We start from the raw sequence: 22172 nt of genomic DNA, 5'->3' as shown, positions 1-22172 counted from the left end.
ACTCCAATGGGCCAGTTTTCTTGTGCAGCCCTGCGCCCCCTAATGATACCATGATAGTGCTGTATTTACCATGGAGCTCGTTAGCACAACTGGCTTAGTTGTAGCGCTTTGCTAGATTAGCACCAAAAATTGTGCTGCTAGTCCAGCAAAGCTAAGGTAGGCCCATAAGATATAGCACTAGTGTTAGTTTAACATGGGACCTGGGCAGGCACAAAAAAATTATGCTAGACTTTTTTGGACCTCCCTGCGGGGGAATGCCCCCCTTGCATACATTATACCTGCCTCAGGTATAATGTGGTGATGGGTTTACTAAGTGGCGCGATGCTAGCATTGCACCACTTTGTAAATATGGCATACGGTAAAGGCCTGTTTACCGCCACCATAGGGTAAAAATAAATGACTCTATGGTGGCGCATAGGGGTGCAAGGAGCTTGTAAATATGCCCCATAGTTGGCACATGAGGCAACCCTCTGAAGTTGTCATGTCCATGACTCATAGGAAATGTGGCTTATGCATTGTCTGATCCTAATAAGGCATGTACCATCACCCATGAAGACTTACAAGACATACATTGAACACATGTAAAGAGCGGAGTATGTTAAAAAGAACTATTCACCGGCAACACAACAATCCACATGACTGACAACATGTAAAAATGAGTTCCACGCGACACCATATTCTTTACACATATTTCAGTTGTTTCTTCTAAAAAAAAATATTATGCATTGTCCCAATGCGTGTTATCTGAAGTCATTGTATCTGCCAAAAATAACGCATCCCATGTGACACGTCGGAATGGCCTCATGTTGCATTGTCATGTGACATAAAAAATCAAGCATTGATGCGTAGCATAAAAACTCATTGTCAAAAATGTGATGCGTCATCACTGGAAGTGAGGTAATGGATCTCCCATGCTGCACACCAGGAATTGCAAAGTTACTTTCACTTTCTTTTACAGTAACTTTCTTCTTGTCTGTGTTGGAGAGAGGTGGTGTTTTTTGTGAGGTGCGTTTAAGAGTGCTGTTAGAGGTGTCTTTTGTGCTGTCTCCATAGTGTCCCTCACATCTGTTTTGTTCTGCAAGTTTGTGAATTGTATTGTTTTATGATTGAATTGTCAGGTGTTTGTCTTTGGGGTACGTTTGTCAGTTGGGTTAGTTGGGGTAGTTTGGGGTTATATTTGCTTTTTTTGGGGTAACATGGATTTCATTAAGGACATGTCAGGAAAAGGTAGGGCCCGTCACCTAGGAGCAGATGAATTGGGAGGCTTTCTATGGCTGGTTACTCATTACCTTCCTACTATGGTGGCCATGGGGGGGAAGAGTGATACAGGGATACCTGATGGAGGCATAGAAAGCTGTGGTGGGTGAAGGTCATGTCCCACATGACCCGTATCTTCAAGGTAGAGTGCACTGCCCACCAATTGAAAATTAGCTGGGCAGGCATTATCATCATGGAAGGGGACCTTCAGGACCACCTTTGAAACAAGGTTGGTGAAACTGTGGGTGAGTACACAATCAATGTGGCTAGCTCCCATTTTGCAATTGCAACTACATGTCTGTTGTCAAGAGGGACTCCTTTACCAAGTTAAAACAACTGCCAGAGCAGTGTGTTTGGGCAAAACAGCATCCATGACAAGGGCAGCAATGCACCATTAAGAAGACAAATGGCATATTCCTGTCCTTGTCCATTGAATTTTCCACTAAATTCTGATGTGCACCAATGCCGACTCAACTCTGTCATGGTTCAACAGTACATGGTTATCACAAACATGTGTCCATGTCCACTAAGTGCCTGACTACTGTTGAATGTTGCATAGTCATGTATATCTGATGTTAAAAATGATGCAGAGGTAAAGGGAGTTATGGCTGAGTGTGTCCTGTGAGTCATGTATGTGCAGAGTGTCATTACACTTAGCTAAGCTTGGAAAATGTTGCAGTTGGAAGTCATTTGCAAAATGTGAACAATGTAGAAGAGACATGAATGTCAGGTTCCAGCACATATGTGTACATGTCAGCCTGGCCTACCAATGTATGGCATTGAGACTGGATAATGACCTTGTAGAAATGGGGTTTCTGGTTGGGTAAGGTATGTACCTAAGCAGGCAGAACACACCTACTCTAGTCAGGACGAGGGAGTTACACACCCAAGATAACCACTGCTGACCCCTTTGGTAGCTTTGCATGAGCACTCAGGCCTACCCCAGAGGCAATGTGTAAAGCGTTTGCACAACACACACAACACATTTGACTCACTATCCCCACCACAAAGGAAACACTACCCCAAGTTATATAAAAATAAACTGTATTGTACACCACATCATTAGATCAAACACAACATGTCAGTAATACACTGCTACCCAAGCAGTTGTCAGACATTACACAGTAATATTACTCTGAGAAAGCCAGCAGTAGTCACGTAAAACATACATGTTACTGGTTGTCCTGCAACATAACCAGTAGTCAGGTAAATATTACCAAAATGCACAAATCAGGGTAAAACTACACATTACCAGAAAGGCATAAGGTCACAGTAAACATGTTACTAAGAATGCACTTGCCCTAGTGAACATACCATTAAAAATGCCCCTGAAAGGAACATCAGGGCATCATATAACCCATGGGCAAGTCATGAAAAACAAGTTGCCATAATTGCATGAGTTGTAGAGAACACATTACCAGTAATGCACATGTCCCAGTAACCACATTGCCAAGAATGCCACTAAGACACCCTGGTGAATGCATTCTTACCAATACAACAAAGAGGCAGTAAATCCCAGCCCCATAAAGGTCATTCAGGAGCTCACAGGCTCCGATGGATAGAAGTCCGGTCACTGCGGCGATGCCGGGTAAACTTGGAGCAGGCCGGGGACCTCCATTGAGAATCACCACCCCGGCCTGCTCTATGTAATAAAACACGGAGATCCGGCGCGAGTCAGGGGTGTGCCCTGCCCCAAGACCATGCATCTCCTACTGCAGAGGGGCGTTCCCCCCCTTCACAGGGACCTCCGGGGGCCTGGCTCTTCTCCTTTGCTGTGGGACCTAACCTTCTGGGTCCCAGTGCGTGAAGATACACCTGCTGCCTGCAGCCGCCTGGGTCCTCAAGGTGTCCGTTGGGGCGAGCAGCTCCCCAGTGAACTGTGCTCCTCCTGGAGACTGAGGCTGAGGTCTCACTGGGTCTCCCACATCAATGGCTCGGCCCACTCCTTGGTTTCTCCTCCGCCTTCAGGTCGCACCTCATCCTCCATCTCTAAGGAGTACTTCCTGAAGCTTCTGGGCCACGGCAGTGAATTTTTAAAAAAGAGGATGCCTGGTCGTCGCCGTCAGGGCAGCGAGAGGAGCTTGTTTGCTCCTGTCCTTGGCCGTGCCCTGTGAGTCCTCAGCACAGCGTGTTTCGGGCACGTTTCAAAAATACAAGCTGCCCAGGTCGCTGAGGTGACTTCTTGGTGGCAATATTCGAGAAGTGCTCTCAAGGCACTAAACAATTAAAAGAAAGATCGCTCTCAAGGTGCTAAGGGGATAAAGTAAAGTGCTCCTGAGGTGCTGCTGTAATCAAGGCCAAAGCACTCTCTGTGCTGATTAGCAAATAGAAGCAGGATGGCAGGGGTCACAGTACCCAGCTCCTGGAGGACACAAGTGGAACACAGGGTGGTGGGGCCCAAAAAGCAGGTCAGCACAAGGTGTATGCAGTCAGTGGCAGTTCCTCCTAGGGACCCAGCAGGTCACAGGTCAGCACAGCAACAGCTCTCCAAGGTGGTTCCTGGTGAGTCCCTCCAGCAACATTCTGTGTCAATTTCTCCAAGTATGTTTGTTGTACGTTTTACATGGGAAAATCCCCTGTACTTATACTCAGTTTTGCACAACACTTTCAAAGAGGGGGAGAGGAGGTTCCAACCAGTTACAACTGGTTCTAGAGTGTCCCTTCTCTCCTCTAGCACAGGCTACAGACATCAGTTGGGGGTAAACAAGCCCTTTGTGTGAGGCCAGGGCACAGCCTTTACAAATGCAGGTGCTTCCTGTCTCCCCTTCTCTCAGCCCAGGAAGGCCATTCAAAATGCAGATGCACCTATTTGATACCTCCACTCTCCCTGTGTACAGGCTGTCTGAAAAGTATGCACAAAGCCCAGCGGTCACTCTGCCCCAGAAGTGGATTGGAGTCAAGCTGCAAGACACCAGAGTCATTAAGCACAGAGAAATGCTGATTTTCTAAAAGTGACATTTCTATAATGATAATAAAAAAAACACCTACATCAGTAAGCAGCATATCTCACTACTATTACAATCATATCAAACATGCCTACACTACCCCTCAATGATCAGACAATACCCCCTAGACTTAAGACAGGGCCTTTCCAATGCAATCCTGTGAGCAAGGCAGCATTTACTGCAGTGAGAAACCAAATAGGCTGTGTGTCACTACCAGGACAGGCCAAACAACCATGCACATGTCCTGCCTTCTACATACATAGCACCCTTCCCATAGGGCTAGCTACGGTCTACCTTAGGAGTGACTTACATGTAGTAAAAGGGGAGTTCCAGGCCTGGCAAGTAAATTTAGATGCCAGGTCCCTGTGGCAGTAAACTGTGCATGCAGGCCCTGTGCTAGCAGGCCTGAGACAGGTTTGAAAGGCTACTTCTGTGGGTGGTGCAAGCAGCGCTGCAGGCCCACTAGTAGCATTTAATTTACATGCCATGGGTATAGGGATATCACTGTACAATAGACTTACAGGTAAATTAAATGTGTCAATTAGGTGTAAGTCAATCATACCAACTTTAGAAGGGAGAGCACCTGGACTTAAGCTCTGATCAGCAGTGATAAGGTGCTCAGAGTCATTGAGCAAACAGCAAGAGGTCAAAAGAAATAGGAGGAAGACGGCAAAAAGTTTGGAGATGACCCTGCAAAAAAGGGCCAGGTCCAACAGGCCTATTTGAGCATTCACTATCTTAAGTCTTCTATGTTCATTAGCAAATCATTTCTGATGTGCAACAGTAGTCCATAGTATTCATTGTGCAACATTCACAGTGCTATGTCTTATGTTCCCTCTTGCCGGAGGACCAGAACTGTACACCATTGGAGAGATGGCAACCTTCACAGACCCCAATGCTACTGGTGAGTGTCAATCTGTATGTGTGATGTGTAGTGCAATTATTGTGTGTGCTGTTGTATGGTGTGTGCAATGCCATGTCCCAAGTGCATGTATGCTACTACAGACATCATATGCTATACATGAATATGAACTAAATGGTTGCAGTTGTGTGTAGGATGTGCATCCCAGGAAACAAATACACTGGTGGTAACATGTGCAGCAAGGGCCATGTAAATGTTGGACATGGTACATGAGTCCAAACACAGTGATAACAGGACATGTGCCTGAAGTTGAGGGTCCTACACATGTATGCAGGGTGGCAAGATATTGTTCACTAAACATGTTACCGATCTGTGTGCCAGACATAGCACACAGTAACTCTGGTCATGGTGTGATTAATGACCATGTGAATAGTTCCCTAAGTTTAGCAGGACAGTGGTCAACAAACTACACTTGAAATTGCCAAAGTTTTGGCCACCATTGTGGTGTAATGCCCCATAATGTGGCGTAGGTCACAACATTGCCAACCCGTGTCATCCTGACAGATCTTGTCATGTGTGTTTGGCCAGAGGAATGTCTATACAACATTGTCATACGACATTCAGCACTCACAACATCATCAGATCGTGGTGGTCCAGATAGTGTCCATGATGTTATGCAAACAGCTTCACACAATGTACAGCATTTGCCAGCGCTGTTTCAGGATCCCTGTGCAGTTGAGGTGTAGGGCATGCATGCACCCACATATCAGATGGCAATGATAAGTGCTGTTCTGCAACACACTGACCAGAGTTTTGGTCACATATACAGCCAATGTGCAGCATAATGGGAGACATCAAGTAACTCTGGGATTATGCATTAAGTCATGGCACAGCTCACCAGGTACTGACATGTGTGGATATGAGAGTAGTGTCATGCTCCTCTGGTGACATGAGTGGCTGCTCCACCCTCCATTTCCACATATGATACCTGTTACATCCATTGTTCACGTGGCAATGTGTCCAGACAACTGTCCTTGCCATATGAGGCACAAACTGTTGTGAGACCACATTTAACTTGCAATCCTTGCTCAGATGAGTTAGGTACATGTCAAAAGGATTTGAGATTGCTTGAGCAAGAATGAGGGACATTGATGAGAAAGCCCAACATGATGAGTGTGACCTACCATGGTCACATGGCTATGTGTATGTCAGTCTTAAGCAGTGGTGACATGCTCCTTTGAAAATTTTCCAAGATGATTCAATGTTATTGTGCAACAATAGCTAGCCTTGATACCTTGGACATGAGCAGGGTGGAGATGATGGTTGGTGTGCAGATGTGCATTGCCACTGCCCTTCAGGATGGCATTGTGATTTGTGCTGGCCACCATGTGACAACTGAAGATGGTGTTTTCATTGCATGTCTGTTATTCATTTGTCTAATATACATTTGGCTGACATGTCCCTTTCATGTTGTAGCTACAAACATGACCCCATCCCAGAAGCACCAGTTTGAAAAGCGTGCAGAATGCTACCAACACATACATCAGGTCACAAAGGGCTACTGGAGGATGGAGCGGCTGTGTGAGAGGGCATGTGTGTAGGAAGGTAGCCTCTTTCTAGCCTTGTTACCTCTACTTTTGGCCTGTTTGTGACTATATGTCAGGGTGTTTTACTGTCTCACTGGGATCCTGCTAGCCAGGGCCCCAGTGCTCATAGTGGAAACCCTGTGTTGTCAGTGTGTTTGATATGTGTCACTGGGATCCTGCTAGCCAGGTCCCCAGTGCTCATAAGTTTGTGGCCTATATGTGTTCCCTGTGTGGTGCCTAACTGTATCACTGAGGCTCTGCTAACCAGAAGCTCAGTGTTTATGCTCTCTTTGCTTTTACAATTGTCACTGCAGGCTAGTGACTAATTTTACCAATTCTCATTGGCACACTGGAACACCCTTATAATTCCCTAGTATATGGTACCTAGATACCCAGGGTATTGGGGTTCCAGGAGATCCCTATGGGCTGCAGCATTTCTTTTGCCACTCATAGGGAACTCAGACAATTTGAACACAGGACTGCCACTGCAGCCTGAGTGAAATAACGTCCACCTTATTTGACAGCCATTTTACACTGCACTTAAGTAAATTATAAGTCACCTATATGTCTAACCTTCACTTAGTGAAGGTTAGGTGCAAAGTTACTTAGTGTGAGGGAACCCTGGCACTAGCCAAGGTGCCCCCACATTGTTCAGGGCAAATTCCCCGGACTTTGTGAGTGCGGGGACACCATTACACATGTACACTACATATAGGTCAATACCTATATGTAGTGTCACCATGGTAACTCCGACCATGGCCATGTAACATGTCTAGGATCATGGAATTGTCACACCAATACCATTCTGGTAATGGGGGGACAATTCCATTCATCCCCAGGGCTCCAGCATAGAGCCCGGGTACTGCCAAACTAACGCTCCAGGGTTTTCTCTGCAGCTACCACTGCTGCCAACCCTCAGACAGGTTTCTGCCCCCCTGGGGCCTGGGCAGCCCAGTCCCAGGAAGACCGAACAAAGGATTTCCTCTGAGAGAGGGTGTTACACCTTCTCCCATTGGAAATAGGTGTTAAGGGTCAGAGAGGAGTAGCCTCTCCTGGCCTCTGTAAATGCTTTGAAGGGCACAGATGGTGCCCTCCTTGCCTCAACCAGTCTACACAGGTTCAGGGATCCCCCCAGCCCTGCTCTGGCGCGAAACTGGACAAAGGAAAGGGGAGTGACCACTCCTCTGACCAGCACCTCCCGAGTGTTCCAGACCTCTGCCATCTTGGATGCAGAGGTGTGATTGCACAATGGACACCTCTGAGTGGCCAGTGGCAGCAGGGGACGTCAGAGACCCCTCCTAATAGGTGCTTACCTCTCTGTAGCCAATCCTCCTCTGAGGACTATTTAGGGTCTCTCCTGTGAGTTTCCCTTCAGATAATAAATGCAAGAGCCCACCAGAGTTCCTCTGCACTTCCCTCTTCGACTTCTGCCAAGGATCGACCACTGACTGCTCCAGGACGCCTGCAAAACCGCAACAAAGTAGCAAGAAGACTACCAGCAACATTGTAGCGCCTCATCCTGCTGGCTTTCTCAACTGTTTCCTGGTGGTGCATGCTCTGAGGGCTGTCTGCCTTCTCCCTGCACTGGAAGCCAAGAAGAAATCTCCCGTGGGTCGACGGAATCTTCCCCCTGCTAACGCAGGCACCAAACTTCTGCATCACCTGTCCTCTGGGTCCATTCTCATCCTGACGAGCGTGGTCCCTGGAACACAGGAGCTGGGTCCAAGTGTCCCTGACAGTCCAGTGGCCCTTCTGTGCAAAATTGGTGGAGGTAAGTCCTTGCCTACCCACGCCAGACAGTAATCCTGTGTACTGCGGGAACTGCAGCTGCTAGGGCTTCTGTGCACTTTTGCAAGACTTCCTTTGTGCACTGCCTAGCCCAGGTCCCCAGCACTCCATCCTGCACTGCTCAACTCGCTGAGTTGGACTCCGACTTCGTGGGTCCCGCTTTTGTTGTGCTGAGTTAACCGTCGTGCTCAGATATTCTGAATGCCTGTTCAGGTGCTTCTGCGGGTGATGCCTGCTTCTGCGTGGGCTCTCCATATTGCTGAGCACCCCCTCTGTCTCCTCCTCCAAGGGGTGACCTCCTGGTCCTTCCTGGGCCCTGGCAGCACCAAAAACCTTCAACCACAACTCTTGCAGCTAGCAAGGCTTGTTTGTGGTCTTTCTGCGTGGAATCAACTCTGTATCCTCCAGGACACTGTGGGACATCTTCTGACCAAAGGAGAAGTTCCTGGCACCTTCCGTTGTTGCAGAATCTTCGGCTTCTTCCAACCGGAGGCAGCCCTTTTGCACCTTCACATGGGGTTTAGTGGGCTCCTGCCCCCCTGGACAATTGCGTGACTCTTGGACTTGGTCCCCTTCCTTTACAGGTCCTCAGGTCCAGGAATCCATCTACAGTGCTTTGCAGTCAGTTGTTGTCTTTGCAGAATCCCCTATCTCGACTTTACTTTACTGTCTTTCTAAGGTAGTAGGATAAATTTACTTCTACTTTTCAGGGTCTTGGGGTGGGGTATCTTGGACACCCTTAGTGTTTTCTTACACTCCCAGCGACCCTCTACACACTACACTAGGCCTGGGGTCCATCCGTGGTTCGCATTCCACTTTTGGAGTATTTGGTTTGTGTTGCCCCTAGGCCTATTTTCTCCTATTGCATTCTATTGTGTCCTACAGTGTTTGCACTACTTTTCTAACTGTTTACTTACCTGATTTTGGTTTGTGTGTATATTCTGTGTATTTTACTTACCTCCTAAGGGAGTATATCCTCCAAGATACTTTTGGCATATTGTCACTAAAATAAAGTACCTTTATTTTTAGTAACTCTGAGTATTGTGTTTCTTATGATATAGTGCTATATGATATAAGTTGTATAGTAGGAGCTTTGCATGTCTCCTAGTTCAGCCTAAGCTGCTCTGCTATAGCTACCTCTATCAGCCTAAGCTGCTAGAATGCCTCTAATATACTAATAAGGGATAACTGGACCTGGTACAAGGTGTAAATACCACAAGGTACCCACTATAAGCCAGGCCAGCCTCCTACAGCGTGCATCAGTCACAGGGAAAGCTTTCCCCCAAGGGGGTCCACCCAAGGAACCATCTGCCTTCAGGACCCACACAGCAGGCAGGTCTCACCCACAGACAGGGCATGGTGTACAGGGGCAATTGCATCAACACCAGCTGCAACAACAAGTGCCCTCACTGGTTCACAGACTGTACCAACATATGTGGAGCCACCCCATGTGCAGGAATTCATCACAGAGCTTGCAGACCAGAAATATCGGATTACCAGATTTGAACACCAGAATGATCAAATTAGGAAAATGGTCAGAGAAATCAGGGCTGCAGTGGTGATCCAATGATCTAGAGATCTAGAGAGACACTACTTCCCTTCCCCTTGTGTATATTTTTTACATTGTTGGGGCATGTAGACAGTTAGGGTTAGATAGGTTATCATAGCGTAGATTAGGTGTAAGACATATTCGTTTTTTCTTAAGGGTGGGTTTTTGGGTAACTCTTTTTTTTTGCTATGATTGGGGGTGATGTTTTGGGTATGTGTGTTGTAAAAAAAAAAATATATATATATATGATTATTTAGGCTATATGTTTAGCTGTAGTTACTGTTGTCCTTGTCCTTAGATGTCTTTTAAGAGGGGTGGGGGGTTATGTTTATCATGTGGCATTAGATGTATAGAACAAGTTAAGATAAGTTTGTTGTAGGAATAAGTTAGGAAAAGGTAGTGTAGTTTAGGTAGGTAAGTTATTTAAGGGTTTTTAGGCTAAGCTTTGTAGTTTGATTAAATCATGCTTCTTCTTACTGTATGGTCTCCATCATGATTTACTGTCTAGATGGTAGCATGTCTGCACAGGTCATGTTAGACACATGCCTTTCCAAACAATAGTTCCATGTGTGACTATGTGTGTCCACTATGGTCAAATACCTGTCAGGTTGGCCATGGAGTCCCATCAGCAAATCCAGACATCATTCAGCAATGTACATGCTGCTCTGCATGTGCTTGGATACACATCCCAAAACAGGTATTCATACACCATTTCTCTGTGTTGTGAAGTAATGTGACTTACTTTGTCATTATGGTGTTGTCATTGCACTCCCCCTAAATCAGTCCACATGTGTGATTGGTCAACAGTGGAAAAGTGAAAAAGGGACATTGATAGTTGTTGTAACACTGGCAGGATCTTAAGCACAGAGCAAAAAGGAAACTGTCCATGTACTACAGACTGGAGCTACCAGGTGGTTATGCAGGTGAAAGACGTTACTTCCATGCAGTGCCTCCTGTGCCAGGGGTAGTGCTCGTGTTGAAGTGGAGGGGGGCACACACACATCAGGGGCTGCAGATGTGGATTCAAAGGTCCCAGCAGCTGTCATTTGTGGAAAGATGAAAGGCATCACTGCAACAAGGGGGTACTGCTGGTTTCACAAAATAGCAGCAATGTCATGGTGGTTGGCAGCCAGGTTGTCAATGAGGGAGGTTAGCATCCACTTCATGGAATCCAGGACGGTTTGGATAGCCCCTAAGCCTGTTGTCAATCACGCTGGTGCCACTTTGGGAGTATATTTTTTTGTGCCTCTGCCTCATGACACCACTGATGTCGGCCAGGGTGTTCTGGAGTACACAAAGCAGAGAGTGCATGCCTCTGATGGCTGCAGAGTTGTTTTTATTCAGACTGAGGCACCTATGGACTCCCACTAGGCTGCCCACCACAGTATCCATCTCCACCCGCACCAGCTGTGCCAGCTCCTGCTGGACTCCTACGACTGTAATTTGGAAAATGACGTCTGGGTCCTGCAAGTCCAGGGGTCTGGGGGAGCTGGCAGGTGGTGTGTGTTCTCTGTTGGATGGGTGATCTGGAGATGCTGTGAGTCCTCCCTGCCACCGGTGATGGTGTCTGGATGGCACCCATGATCTGCTGAAAAGTGTTGGGATTGATGCTTGGCAGCTTTTCATCACCATCATTGGAGAAGTCTAGGACAGGCAGGTGATGGTAAGATATGGCATCATCCTCTGCAATGAGATGGAGAAATGCCAATGTGGATCTGTACTAGCTGTTCATGAGTCATCAGTTTGTTTATCATGGTGCCTTACTTACATGGCACATTAAATCCCTCATTTATGGGCTCTTAGCGGCACATGGTGCCAACTGGGCATCATTTTTTGGAACGCTTCATTGGCACATTATGCCAGTCCACATTTACAATACCAGATAAAGCCATCTTGTGTGGCTTTTCATGGGCTTCTGTATATGGACCACTTTCATGCATTACACTGCGTGGCAGTTGTGTGTTATGGGTATTGCTTGAGGTGTTCACACAGCAACACCCATGGAAGCGTACAGAATCTGTTGCATTGCCAGATCTACAATTTTTGGTATGTGTCACATTCCTCTACCAGAGCACATGTTGTAAGAGTGATGCAAGGGGAAGAACTGTCCACATTCCTCCTGCTTGTCACCTCTTTTTATGTGCGCTGTATCCTGCACCACCCATGTTAAGATGCAACCACCTCTTGTATTGTGTGTGCCTGAAGGTGTCCCTTCCTGCACAACAAAACTCATTCCTGCAACATGGATTCATGCAACGTGGAGCCTGGGTGCAAGGGTGCATACCTTACATCACTCTTACAACACATGTGGGGTGGCATAAGGACTTGGCACATTCCTAAACTTGTCAATGTTTGAATGCATCAGGTTTCTACGTTGCCTCAGGGGTGGCATTGTATTGATGCTACATATGACTAACAATGTTGTGGGCCTATTTTTGCATTTTTCAATGTGTAATGTGATCAGCAACAGACATTGGTAGTGGCAGACAGCATTCTTGATTGTTGATGTTACAGGATGTGTCCCTCCCTGCCCATGTGCAATCAGACCTGCAACACAGGCAACTCTACACTATGTTCAATGTGTGCCTGTGTTGGTGTTAAGCAGTAGTTTGTGCCCCATCACCAAGGGTAGTACTGCATGTTAATGACAACTACACATCACTGCACATTCAAGATCATGCAGCATAGCACAGTAGACTGGATTGCTGCACGTTACTGTATCATTTCATCATACCTGGTTAACAATGGACCACATTTCCCAGACACTGACAGCACACTTCCCCACCAGAGTATAGTTTTTACGTTACACTCCAGTGGTGCAGTGTACCAAGCCATATTTACCGGCCAAGGAAGGCACATTGTGTGCCTTTTCATGGCCTGGTATTTATGTGCCTCTTTCAGGCCTCATACTGCATGTATATAACATTCTATGCGTGTTGCTGGGGGTGTTCCCACACAACACATGTAACCCACCCAAGTTCTGAAGCCTTCCCAGATCTTCACATTTGGGAATGCTGCAGTTTCATACACCACTTCCAGGGTGGTGTAGAAGGGACAAGAGGGTGAGTATCATCTTTGTTTGTCCCAGTAATGTAATGTTTCTATGTGTGCTGCATTGTGCATCACACATAGTAAGACAAAAACACCACATGTGCCTGATGTTGTGCAGGAAGGTGTCTCTTCATGCACAACAGCAATCATCCCCAAAACAAAGGCACCCTTACAGCATGGTGCAGGTGGGCCTGGGTAGGCACATGGCAGGAAATTGTGCACCAGCACAGATGATAATGACAGAAATGCCCCATATGATGTGTGTATGTTACATTTGTACCCTTTCCCAGTGGTGCAGTGAGGCGTATCTCAGCCTTTGCTGCCCCGCCCTGAGCAACAGCCCTGGTACATGATGCCCAATGAGAGTTAAACATGGTCAGATGGTACAGTTGATACAGTAAAGGGAGTGGTGTGAGGGTTGTGAAGTGGCCTGTGCATTTAGTTGGGGGGTAGTGCACATAACATGTGTTTGGTGTGTGGCCATTATTGTTCTCACATGCTACCCTTTTTCATGCATACACTGCCTCCTATGTGCCTCCCCCTTATGCCATTTGTTAGCTACAACTTACCCTGTGTTTGTTGTTGGTCAACATATGCCACAAGTTTCCTGTTCTTGGACTCCGGTCACCACCTCCTCAGAGATGACTACTGCCACCATCTCCTCCACCTCATCCAGCTGCTCCTGAGGTGCAGGACTTCCACCACCCGTCTGCAGTGCTGACTTTTGGGTGCTGACCAGTTTCTCTTTTGTTCGGTGCTTGCAATCGTTTCAGTGCTTCTTACAATCCACAACAGTGCTCTTCACCTCTGCCACACTGTTAACTGTATCAAATATGAACTGACAATAGGCCTCCTTCCTACCTATTGGCAATATTAAAGTGATGAAGAGCTGGTGTTGGTGCTCTGTCGCCTCAGTGATCAAGATGTTGTTCTCCTCACTGAACATACACTTCCCCTTCTTCCTGGGAGTCTGGCTAGACATCCAGGCTTGTACTGGACTCATTGGGGTATCTCTGGGGTCTCTCCTGTCCTGACTTCTCAATTAAATCACCTTGTGGCTTCTGTTTGGCATTTACACAGGCTTTTTTAGATGCTTTTATTGCCACAAATGACAGTAGTGCAACTAGTGTAAAAAAACGTGCTGCTATTCAGCACCACTTTTGCAACACTAGCGGCATTTTATTTTTGCTTCATGTGCAAAGTCGAGTGTAATTTTTTTACACTAACCTTTTCGTACTGCCATGATGCACAAGTTTGTAAATATGGCACATGTATGGCGGTAAGAAACAAGAGCTCAGAATTCAAATTTAGTTTTTGTCTTTGAGAACAGATATTATAGACAAATCTCTGGCATGGCTACAGGCACCTGCTTCACCTCTTCCCTTCCCCAGTTACACCAACCTGTTCTGGGGCTGGTGGAGGATCAGGTGGTCTTGTCAAGAGGTAATGAAGTATGTGCCAATCAAGTCATTCTTTAGATCTGCTAAATGGATTATTTATTTTTAATTTGGGAAGGTGAGGGACAATTGGCAGAGTCCTTCACACAGGCCTTCAATGCCAATGATTTGAATTTGATATTCATCACATGCAGTGATGACAGTGAAATTAACATTTTGATTATTCATCTTGAGGTACATGATTGACAACATGAAACATGTTTGTTCAACAAAACCACATATGGCCATCGCCCTGTACTCTTTGAAATGGAGCATTCCATATACCAAAGTGGTTAGGGCCAAAAGAAACTACACCTCCACAGCTGGTTACCAGAATGAGGAGTCAGGTTTTATTAATGTTTTCATGCAAAGAGGCAACAGTGGGAAATGTCTAAAACTAGCTGCTGCAAAAATATATAACAAAACTAGGGACATTATTTTATTTAAGTCAGCCATGAAGAATAATTAGTGGGTCTTGTCAGATTTGTAATCACCTACAACCCCAAATCTCAGGAATTCAGTAGATTAATGGCCAAAAAAAGGATTGATTTATGGGGTGATGTATTTATTGGTAATCATATATTGAGATGACCCTCCATTGCATACCTTAAGCCAAATCATTAAAACATCTTCTTGTGCATAGTGACATGCAATCCTCAATATCTGCTGGTAGGATGTAACCAATACAGGGGTTTTATATTTGTGCTAGATGTAACACATGCCAGTCATGTCCAAATGTCAAGGAGCATCAGGAACCAGGAGACAAGTTCTTTAGAATCTAGAAACCCCTTACATGTGTATCTGACCATAGTGTAGATGTATTGTTGTATGTGTGCAAGTTACAATATGCTGGGAGCACAATTTTCCTCTCACACAAAAGACTCCAGGAACATCAGAGAACCACAAAACCATACATATTCTGTAGTCAGCCACTTTTGCAACAAATATGAGTTTAATGTGAAACTTATTTCCTTTTTTAGTGATTAGTAGCCCTTATCCTGTACCCCATAGCGCTGGGCAGTCTCAGTCGGACTCAGCACTGCCCAGTAATCAATCAAAAAGTCCTGTTGGGAACATCCTCGGTATTGTCTCCTGGAACACTGCTGGAGCTCGCTCAAAAATATCAAACCCAGACTGGGTCAGTTTAATAAATTCTTTAGAAATTATGGCCCATATTTATACTTTTGCCATTAAACAGCGCAAAAGCAGTTTTGCAGCAAAAAGTATAGTGCTGGCTTGCGTCATTCCAAAGCGCCAGCCAGGCGCCAAATTTATGGAATGCCTCAAGCCGGCGCTCAGTTTGGGTTAGCATCAGTAAAAATTATGTTTGCTGGGTGGGGGTACGGGTGAAGGGGGTTTTGCCTCAAAAAAATTACACTAGGATGGTTAGAGGCAAAAGAAATGCTGTTAACCAACCAAGCGTCATTTCCTGATGCACAACCATCCATACCACACGACTCCTGTCTTCTAAAAGACAGCACTCATGCCCACCACCCAAATGGCCAGCATAGGGGACCAGTGTCCCCTAGACATGGGCATGGCACCCAGTGCCATGCAGGGGGCCATGTCAGGGCCCCAATGGCACTTATTCATTGGCCCATCAGGCGAATGTTCCTCCCACATTAGTTCTACCTGGGCTGTTTGTCAGGCATGTTTATATTATTAACAATATTAACAATCACTTGGCAGAAAATGGAACGGGTGTGCCACACATGGCAAGTAGACCCATTCCCCACCCATCTATATGCTGATGATGCAGTACGTGTTGCCCGTATCGCAAAAGGCCTTTAGATTCTTTTAGATTTGTTTGTAGCTTAGATTAACAATTGGACCTCCAGGTAAATCACTCAAAGTCTTATATGATGACCTGTGGTCTTCCAAGCATGTACTCCAAACGTTTTTTTTATTTAATTTTTTTATGAGGGACTCTAATTTGGCAAAGGTAAATAAGTTTAATTACTTAGGAACTTCTTTTTAGTCAATCCCTCAGCTGGACCACACTTTTAACATCCAGACTGCAGCAATTTAACAGGAATATTGAATTCATATTCAGATTTGCCCATAAGCTAAAGAATAAACCAATTGCAGAACTGACAAGTTTATATAAAAGTAAATACACCTTGGTTGGGGTATACGGCCCTAGGCTATGGGGATAGTGTTGAGGGGGCATCCTCTAATGGGCTGAAAACTGCTTTATGCTCAGATTGTTGTCAGTCCCAGGGAGCACTGCCACCTCCAAATGTCATAAGGAACTCAGGATGCCATATTGGGAGGATCTGACTGGGCTGGCCCATTGTTACTTTGGATTATAGTTTGGGGAACTCCTGAGACCAGCCTTGTCAGAACCTGTATTACTGATTGCTTATCACGCAATAGGGCAGATCTGATACCCTGGATCTCCTACACGAGGGCACCTTTTAAAACCATAGGCCATCAAGAATTATACAATAACCATCTTAGAATTGGGCATGAACCGAAAGTATAGGTTAATTAATGCTATCTGGAATATTGTCCGAACTTATGCTTGGAGAAGGCCCAGCCTAAGAAATCAATAGTCAAATATGCATTAGTGTCAGCAGCAAGCAGGATAGAGCATTACTTAGGATGGATCACAAATCCCACATAGCGCCATTGGTCACACTTTTTAGGCTTTGCATGTTGCATTTTAAAATTGCTTTCCTCATGCCAGGGGCTTAGCAACGGGATTTACCTCCATGCGGTTTTGACAATGCTTCTATGCAAAGCACTTGACACTATAATTTGTTCTGCAGTTTATATTCAGCCTGAGGCTTTCTTTTCCAGCCCCCATTTTGCAAAAGACTAACTTGAGACATCACAAGGACGGCCTTGTATTTCTATATTGTCTAGGATTACCAGGAATTTGTTATACAATTTTAAATTGTATAGGAATGGCTTTTATTATTGGGAAAATATATGAATCCCAAAAATAATCCTAATATTAGGCTGTTAGACTATATTAAAGCATTTAATTTCTGAATGAATGAGTTCATGCCTTTGCCAAAATGTTTTCTATGCTAATGTTCAGCTTATAGTGTTAAGAAATTAATTTATGATTTTAGTATTTTAGGATATACATGTTTTATTCATTGTGCTTGAGCAAATTATTTTTTATTGTCTTGAATAAGCTGTTGCAAAATTTTTCTTTTTTGCATTCCATTTTTATTGTAACCACTGTGCTTTTATGGCTCCGGTCAAATAAAGATTGAATTGATTGATTGATTTATTGATAGTGATCAATAGAATAGCAGGATGGGTTGTGATAGAAACAATTGCTCTGAAGATGTGAATCAAGATTTATAATTTAATTGGAAACTAAATATCCAGGAAGCTTGATCTTGGATGAGGAACTGGCAGTAAACATAAAAAAATGTATTGTTGATGTTTGGTCATTATACATTACAGTATTTGAATACCGTCCGCTACCACATGTCTGATCTAAAATTGTAAAGTTGGGGTTTCACTATACTTGAAACCAATTTATTGCAATTTGGTCGCACAAATTCATCATATTTCACTGTTGATCTTGAACCAGGAAATATGTGTGCCTACCTATCTAATCAGGATCACTCCTTGAGCTTGGTACACAGCTCCCCTTTCTAAATTCATCATTAGCATATTACCCACCCACTGCTGCTCCACTGCATATGTTAGCACCAAAGAGATAACCATGTCCTTTTTATACCCACTGGGACTACAATACACTATTAATGTACATCCCAACAGTAACACATTAACAAGGGACAGCTACATCCCATGTGCAACACACCCACTTTGGGAGAACATAAATTAATATGTCTAGTCAATTGAATTAACATAGGCATTAAGGACGGTCCCATTGTAAATGGTGCTCTCAATGTAACTCTTGTTCACTTGGTATTCATTTTTCCCTAGAGAGACACACTTACTAGCATATTCATGCTTTTATAAGCAAATATATTAGAAATAAACATTTCATCCACTCATTGCATGTATATTCTGAAATATGTAAGATGCCTTTGGTTTTATACCCTTTTATATATTACAACAGTTGTGTTGCATCTAATTTACATAATGCTATCTAGTCCTGTCTCAATTTTGATCAAAGGGGAATTTTAGCTACTGACTAATGTGGGAACGAACCTACCATTATGCTGAATATTACATATACATCTATTAAATGAGTAAAGAAGCAAACATGATATTGTAAAGAATTTTATGATGGTCGGTTGATTTTTCAAGAATTAAGATGCACTTGCACTCTAATTGCACGGATCACATTCAATGAAACTTGAATGCTTTTTTAAAATGATCATATATAGTCTTTGGAAAACAAACAAAGATTGGGATGTCAGGGGGAACATGGCAGCCGGCAGGGCCACGGGCCGCGGAGCGTCGGAGTAGAGGAGCCTGACCTGAGGAGAGGAGAGGAGGGCCTATGTGCCAGCTTACCGGCGGTGCGGAGGAGGGCACAGGCGGCGCCGCTGGTGCAGTGCTTTAGGAGCGTACCGCTCTGGATCTGCGAAAGACTCGTTTGGCTGTGGCATGTTTCCCTCTCCGAGGGCGAAGCAGCAGCAGCAACAGCAGAAGCAGCAGAGTCAGCACAAGCAGGTTGCTGCCTCGGGAGCAGAGAGTGGATGATGGGGCACACAATGTATTTGTGCCTGGTGTAAAAGGAAGAAGCCTTGCAGTCCAAACTGCGGAGGAGACAGCTGGTTTGGTAAGAGGCAGAGGCAGGAGGAGACTTTGGGAGGAGAGCCTCGGCAGTACTAAAAAATCTGGTCCCCCCCCGGAGGTGAACATCAGAGGTAAGAGCGGGGGGTTTGGGGGAGTAACTTGTGAATATTTAAAGGAGACTCCGTTAGTGAGCTCCCACCGGAAAACGTTTCTTGGTGCCAAGCCTGCCAAAAAGGGGAAGGCAGACTCCCATGGGATCGCAAGGCCAAAAATAACACCCTCATTTCGGTCTTATTTCAAAATCCTCCCCCTAGTGGCGTCAGATGACTGTAGTAGGTCTATGGGACCAGAGGAAGGGACACAGCCTTCTGTAATTAAGATGATGGAGGAAGTGGGGACTGAAGCGAGAGTGGAAGAGATGGCAGTATGGGATAAGAGCAGCAAAAGAAAAGACCGGTGCCCGGTTTCAGCAGAAGACTCAGAATCACAAGAAGAACAGACTGGTGAGTCTCCCCCAGGACCGATGGGAAATAATAATCATGCACAAGGCATATTGCAGACATTAAGGGTGGAGGATGGTGAGGGGAATGCCAGGCTCTCTCCTATGGAAGAGATGATTACGAAGTTAGCGGAGGAGATCAAAAAGGGTTTCTCGATATCCGAGGCAAATCAGGCCAGCCTAAAAGAGGTGTCCGAGATATTAGAAACTAAATTTGATTTATTGACTAAAGGAACGCAGCTCTTGGAAGAGACAGTGGAGTCTCTGAAAGTAGATGTAGTACAGAATAAGTAGGATTTGCGGGAGTCGAGAGCTTGTGAACAAGACCTACAGGATAAATTGGAACGGATCAAGAATGTAGCAAGGAGGAATAATCTGAGAATTCTAAATATACCGGAGGGGTAGGAGGGGAACGATATTAAGGCATATTGTGCCTCACTCATTGAGAATTCCCTCCAGTTGGAAGAAACCGAACGGGAAATTGTGGCGGACATTCAGAGGATACATAGGGACCCGTTTAGGAGAAACCCTGGCAGGAAGAAACCTCGGAAGGTCTTGATCAATTTTTTGACCTGTGCTTTAAAGGAGAAGATCCTGTTGCAAGCGTTAAAACAAAAAACTTTAAGAGGGAAAGATTTCTCCTTTGAAGTTAGGTCGGATCATGCCAGTAGTACCCTTAATAGACAGCGGGAATTGGGTAATCGTATTGAGGATTTCAAGAAGTTTGTTGCTTCAGCGCAACTCAAATTCCCAGCCACTTTGCATGTGATGTAAAACAATAAGATGTACAATCTAAGAGATATAAAAATAGCGGATGATTTATTAGAGACGATTAGAAGTGGATCATCTTAAAATATGGGGGTTGCGTCCTCCTCTCTATGTCCCTCTAGTCAGGCATTTTCTGGTAGCGCTCCTAATTAGGGCTTTCTCATCTAGCCCAGTATGAGTCAGGGATGGGTTCCCGGGGGGGGGGGGGTTGGGGGTACATGGTAGGGTAGGGGGAGGGATCACAGGGTGGGGAGCATTGGGGAGAAAAAGAAGAAAAAAATAATAAAAGAAAAACCTCTTTCACCAGGACACATTAGAGTTGGGAGTAAGGATAAGAAGCGATAGGTGAAGGTGATGAGACACTGGGTAGGGATAGTAATCTCCTGCATGTTATGACATGGAATGTAAATGGATTAAGAATAAGCGGTAGGAGAAATAGAATTCTGCAATATTTGAGGGATTATCCAGCACACATTTTTATCTTGCAGGAGACCCATCTGACGGGGATTGAATGCTCTAAGTTATTTAAACCCCAGCAGTAGGATAGGCATGTGGTGGCCACAGAGAATACTACTAATACCAGGGGGGTTGCTATAATCATTAAGCATCAACTTAATGTAGTAGTGTTAAAAGCCTTAGTAGATAGTATGGGTCGCTGGGCAACTGTTAAACTTCAGATTCGTGATGTAGTGATAACAGTGGTTGGTTTCTATGGCCCAAACTCTGATGATTTAGGACCAATGAGGAAAATGTTTTTCCACCTCTGGGATTTTTCTAGTCCAGTAATTATAGCGGGAGATTTTAATGTGTTGTTGGATAATGATTTAGATAGATCACAAAGTGCTAGGTCCACAGTTATGTCAAAATCTCAGAGTTTCTTGAGGTCTAGGATGAGAGAACTGGGTTTGCGGGATATTTGGTTTTCTCATTTAAGAACAAGAAGTATGGCCATGCATCCAGAATAGATTACTTTTTGATAGATCAGGGATTGGTGGATATGGTTGAAAATTTAGAATACAAGGCTGCCCATCTGTCAGATCATTAAGCGGTGGTTTTAACAATAAATCTTATCACTAAAAGAGAGATGAGAAGGTGGACATTAGATCGAACCCTATTGTTGGAGAACGAAGTGAAGTCTCAATTGTTTATTGAGACGGAAGAATTATTTAAGTTTAATATTGGTTTAGCTTCAATAAGTATGGTGTGGGACACGTTTAAGGCATTTTTAAGAGGCAAAATGACAAGTCTCATCATTGCCAAGAATAAGAAGTATAGGATGAAAATGAATATATTGGAAAATAAACTGAACGAGTGTGATCGTTTGGAGATGGGTGGCCAAGAATCTCTAGAACAGCTAGAAGACATGAGGTCCCATTTGAAATTGCAACTGGAGACATTATTACAGACTAGGTTAAAAAAAAAGATGGGAATCCAGTAAGTTGGCTCATTTTTAATATGGAGAGAACCCAAGTAAATTGTTGGCTTGGAAAGCCAAGACAGATAGGACAAAAAACTTAAATTAGAGCGATTTTTGATCAAATGGTGCAGAGACAGACTAGCTCTCATGATATAAGGGAGGTTTTTTAATTTTTTTTTTCGGACTTATATAAGGAAGATACTGTGGTAACGAATGAAGAGGTATGAAGATGGCTGGATGCGGATATGCTCCCAAAAATTACAGATATAGAGAAGGAAACGATGAATCAGAAAATTACAATGGAAGAGATTAAGGTGGTCATTACAACCCTGGCGCTCGG

This window comes from Pleurodeles waltl, chromosome 1_2, assembly GCF_031143425.1.
Source record: "Pleurodeles waltl isolate 20211129_DDA chromosome 1_2, aPleWal1.hap1.20221129, whole genome shotgun sequence".
In the NCBI taxonomy this organism is placed as follows: Eukaryota; Metazoa; Chordata; class Amphibia; order Caudata; family Salamandridae; genus Pleurodeles; species Pleurodeles waltl.
The sequence above is the reverse complement of the archived record's forward strand: the minus strand, read 5'-3'. Positions refer to the sequence as shown.